Raw genomic sequence first — 6,069 nt, forward strand, 5'->3', positions numbered from 1 at the left:
ATATGATGTTGAAGTATTTAATAGGTACAAGCTTTAGTTAAGGTATTAAAATAGAAATTTAGAGCCAAGTTTAAGGGGTTGTCTAGGTATTTGGCCTTTAATGTTTAACACAAGAGGGGCTTTTGCATCTATACCCGGTTTTGGGGTCACAATTGAAGTTATATCCATTTTGTAAAATATTTTGCAAGCCTACCTACTTTACAATCAATTTCAGACTTATCGTGTCTGAAGTTTAAAAAAATAATCCAAAGTGCAATACACTTAAGGTCAATTAAGTCTAAAGTGCAAAAATTATACTTAAGATGCACTTAAGGCCAAATAAGTCTGAAGTGCAATAAATATTTTCATACATTTAAGGTCAGAAAGATCTGAAGTTAAAAAATTACACTTCAGATGCACTTAAGGCCAAATAGGTCGGAAGTACAACCAATAGTTTCATGCACTTAAGGCCAAAAAGTGAAGTGAAGAAATTGTACTTCGATACACATAAGGCCAAATAGGTCTGAAGTACAAATAATGGTTTCATGCACTTAAGGCCAATAAGTCTAAAATAAAAAAAAAATTGCACTTCAGATGCACTTATGGCCAAATAGGTCTAAAGTGCAACTAACGTTTTCATACACTTAAGGCCAAATAGGCCTGAAATGCAAATTGCCCAGAAACAGAAATTTATTTTTCGAATTTTAACAATCCAATATAGGATTTAACACCTAAATCTACTCCAAATGAGCTCAAATTTGAAATATGACCTCCAAATATCATCAAGAACGAAATCCCAATCATTAATTTGTCGAAACAATAATAAATCTAACGAACCCATTTTGCAACTACTAAGAAGAAGAAGAAGAAGAAGAAGAAGAAGAAGAAGAAGAAGAAGAAGAAACCCTAAGCAATAGTAAAAAATAAAGCGCCACAATAGCTCACCATTGTAAAACATCATAAACTACCTTAAAATATGTACACAACACCATATAAAATCATTGTTACAAGAAGAAGAAGAAGAAGAAGAAGAAGAAGAAGAACAAGAACAAGAACAAGAAGAAGAGGAGAAAGAGGAGAAAAAGGACTAAAGTTGTTTAAACTTTGGGTACTAGTTAAAAAAAATTAAAAGTAGGCACGGGTTAAATGGGGACGACCAAATAGGGCGTTGTCATGATCCCAATTTTTCTGCTTAGGATGTCGTGATGGCACCTAGTCTCTAAGACTAGGTAAGCCTAACATACATGAAATATTAACTGAGAATTTATAAATAAATAAATAAAAAAAAACCTTCAAATAACTCAACCACTATCATATAAAGAAACTCCGTAACTCAACAGAAACACAACTTTCCAAAATCCGGCGAATACAAGTCACAAGCTTTATAAGATGGTACTGAACATCTCTATACATCAGTGTCTATAAAAAGGATAAGAAAAAAATAGACTAGATAGAAGGTAACGCCGAGGCCTGCAGACGCCGGCAGCTATACCTTGAAGTCTTCAAACTGGGCTCGTCTCTCTGGTGCCTGGACTGGTAGGGGGTAACTGGATCTGCCCAAAAAGATATGCAGAAGCGTAGCATGAGTACACCATAATGGTACCCAGTAAGTGCCAAGCCTAACCTCGGTAGAGTAGTGACGAGGCCAGGTCAAATCCCTCCTGGAATAAATAAGAAGCTGGACAAGTATATAACAGTGAGGTAATAATAGCAATTGAAATGATACAATAAAGAAGTACACCAAGATTAGCTACACTGAACCAAATCAAACAATATATCACGGAAGGAAAATAAGGAATGCTATGACATAGAAGAAAGAAACAAAATACAAGTGAAGTAATAGAAAAATATCAACAAGAATCGCTATCGAGGTACCGCATCGTAGTCTCAAATCACAAAATATTTCACAATCTTTTCTTATATCACCGCGGGAGCCTTGCATTTAGTTTTAAAAATTATTTTTTCCGAAATAGCTTCCCGCATTTTAGCCTACCTTATCACACCGTTTGGCTTCAAGTAGTTCCCCTACTAGCAACACACGTATCAAGCGCACCTTATCTCACCCATGCGTTTCAACCCCAAATCTTTATACCACCGCATGGATATCAATATCACAACGTATCACAAATCGCACCTCAAATGCCCAATATCACAACTTGCCAAGAAACCAACAACAATAGTGTTTTCATAATAATTAGCCCATGGCTCAACCACAATATGCACAAGAGTCTCATAATAACAACCGGAAGTAAAAAACTCAACAAGAATAGTATTTCACAACTTTACAACTTTGCCTCAATGTAAATCAAGGCCTTTATAACACAATACCAATTTTAACAATAAGATATTCCAAAAATAACAACTTCAAGTAAAGAACTCAACGATTAAGTAATGAATAGGAATAGAGGAAACAATACTTCAACTAAACATGTAAGGGCAATTAACAAGTAAGGGACAAGACAAGTATATCATGTGAATATAGACTAATGATGATTATTATAAAATGGTAAGGTAACTCAAGTAAGGCATGAAAGAAATTTACATAGCTAAAACCGGTAAATTTTCGTATTTAGCTCATGTACACACTCGTCACCTTGCATACACGTCTTTCACATATCATAATTAACACAATCCAACACCATTCCTAAGGGGTAATTTCCCTACACAAAGCTAGGCAAGACACTTACCTCAAGGCCTGGAGTACAATCCTCAAATGCTGCTTATCATCCTCCCAGCTCCAGGAGTACACCAAGATGTCGTCAATAAACACAATGACGAATGAGTCAAGATAGGGCTGAAATATACTGATCATCAAGTGCATGAATGATGCTGGGGCATTGGTCAGCCCTAATGATATCACAAGAAACTTGTAATGACCATACCGAGTCCTGAAGGCAAGCTTCGAAATATCCCGATCCCAAATCTTCAACTGATGATAGCCTGACCGCAAATTAATTTTTGAGAACACTCTCGCACCCTGTAGCTGATCAAATAGTTCATCAATGCGTGGAAATGGATAAATATTCTTCACTTTAACCTTATTCAACTATCGATAATTAATACACATGCACACAGAACTATCCTTCTTCTTTACAAACAAGATCGGAGCACCCCCAAGGTAACACACTAGGCCAAATGAAGCTCTTATGAAGAAACTCTTACAACTGCTTCTTTAACTCCTTCAGCTCCGCTTGGGCCATACGATATGGTGGAATAGAAATAGAATGAGTGCCCGACAATAAATCTGTCATGCCCCAAACTCAGAGAGCGTGACCAGCGCTCAACCGAATAAACCCGACTGAGCAATCCTGTTAGATTTCATTCTATACAAATTCAACCATGAATAAAGAGGAGATGTACTCCATTAATCAAATACTAATAATATTTCATTAACAACTCCCATTTCATTTCCATTAGCATCTTCATTCATAATTTCCAAAATATTACAAGTTTATAGATATAATGAAAAACATGTCTGCCAAATACTTATATTTCTAGTTCAATTCCCAACATCGACTACCACCCATAACCTGTCTACAGAGCCTCTAAGTACAACAGAAGTGAAGAATAGAAGTGTCGGTGATAAGGCCCCGGCTATACCTCATAGTACAAAATACAACGTCAGATGACATAAAGCCTGGAATAGAGTAGGGATCACCAAAACCTGCTGAATAAAGAGTGACTACTAATGAGGACCAAAGCTGCCCCGCTGATGAACCACCTGCATCCATTGAAGATGCAGCGCTCCGGCAAAAGGGACGTTAGTACATATGGAATAGTACTAGTATGTAAAGCTAACTGTCCTCGTTCAAAATAGAATGCCAACATAAAAGAAAAACCATGGAAACAACCATCAACAATCAATGATATCCAATTTCCAAGTTAAAACACAATAATTTCTAAAATACGAAGATAATATTATTTTTGGTTGGGAGATCTTTAGCACCGATATACCACTGTTCACAATATCACCTTTTACAATACCATTATTCACAATACCAATACCACCGTACCTTTAGCATGGAGTCTGATCACGTCCCGATCGGCTAGGCCATCACATCCGAGACATCAACCACAATTACAATTTCAATTATAATTTCCAGCACAATCACCACCATGTGTGCGGCATGGTATCCGATCACGACCCGATCGGCTAGGCCATCTCACCACAATGTCGTGTAGATCGACATCATCCATTTCTATCAATCATCTCATCCCAATTAAGGAGAATAATTTTATCACATCAATCTCATCCCAAATAAGAGGAATGATCACAATCCACTCCTACACTGGCACGTGTAGTTTCGGGGTTAGGTTATTTCAACCTACCCTTTCTCGCTGGCTATCGATACTCCCAAAAATATTATTGATTTACTTACAAAGGAAACAACAATACAAATGCATTTACCTCATAATCTTTCATACCGTAAATAGCCTCATTGGCACTTTCAACATCATTATTTCATTGGCTCTCTTGGCCATACATATAATTCTTCATTCATGGAAAAATGGCCGTATTTCATATTCTACACTTTTATTTCTTCCTTTTCATGGATCATCATCATAAATATCAACAAATTGAATATTCCGGAAATCACAACTTTAGGTTCATTAGTAATGAAGGCTTTAAATACAATGGATTATTTTTCTAAGAAATAGAGTAAAATGATTGGAAATCGAAGCACAAGTTAAAATCATAAACAAGTAACACATCATTTATTCTTGAAATACTTTTTTCCCAAAAAGGGCAATTTACAATTTCAACTCACGAATATGTAAGAACACAAAACACATCGAAACTACTTACAAAGCATAGCATTAGTTAAAGCAGCCACATATGGGCATCACTTGAGTTCATAAGCTTTTAGAAAATTCTATTTTCGAAGTCAATTTCGGAACAGTTGAATCAAAGTTCATTTCATAATCTTTCTCACATCATCTCAATTCATTGGCACCACTATCCACAAGTAAAATTTTCATTCTTGGCACGGTGGCCACAATTTATATCACCAACTCACTTTTTTCACTTTCGAGCATCTTTATACATTATCAACAATAAGGCATTTCCAATCAAGACTTTAGGTACACATATAAGCAATTAAGAGTCTTAAGCACATCGAGTTTTTCTCCCATAATTTGGCATGATAACTTTCATTTGAAACACTACTCAAAGACATAACATTTTAATACACATATCATTTTTGAACACATTACCAAAGGATAATGTAATGAGATAGGAACACTAGGAACACATTTTGAATACATAATTCTCGACACTTTGCTTACTCAGGACAATCAAATTTATAGGGAATAACTCGAAACATGAGAATAAGGAACTTGAGCCAACCATACTTGAAACTTACGGGAACATCATGGAATTCAATTCTAAAAGAGTAATTTAGCCAACATACCTCACTTTGAGCTTTTCTTAAATTACTACAACATTCCAAAAATTCTATCAATCTCAATCTATTTTGAGACGTAACAAAATTTAACACAAATTAAGAAGATATTCATGGTTTCAGCTCATTTGAGCATTTTATCAAACACTAGGTATGCAAATTTGACTACAAAGTTCTTCTACAATATTTCCTTCACTCCTCAACCTAATATTTACTTATTTTAGCACAACAATCTTCTCACAAATCTTATTGGTACAAGCATGTATAATTAATATTCTTACACCCAAGAATCATATTCCCAATCACTCATGTTTTACCCTAAACTCGAAATTGAAGACTAGGGGTTTAAATCTTACCTCTTGAGTGAAGATTTTGTGAGGTTTCCTTGTTGGATTTCAAGTCTTGAACAAGATCTTGATGAACAAAATACTTTATCTACTTCCTCTCTCTTTAGAATACTCTCACTTCTCTCTAAACATATCAGGTTTTTGCCTTCAAAATGAGCCCCAGAGGCTATTTATCAAATTAGGGTCAGGTTATAAAAATCCAAAAATTGCACAGTCGCGCCGCATGGGGCGCCGCGAGGCATGCAGCGGTAGTGAAAAATATGCCTAGAAATGAAATTCTGAAGTGTTCTGGAAATCCCCACAGGCGCGCCGCATGGGGCGGCGCAGTAGTGTGACCTTCT

The sequence above is a fragment of the Nicotiana tabacum genome, chromosome 9 (assembly GCF_000715075.1).
Source record: "Nicotiana tabacum cultivar K326 chromosome 9, ASM71507v2, whole genome shotgun sequence".
Classification (NCBI taxonomy): domain Eukaryota; kingdom Viridiplantae; phylum Streptophyta; class Magnoliopsida; order Solanales; family Solanaceae; genus Nicotiana; species Nicotiana tabacum.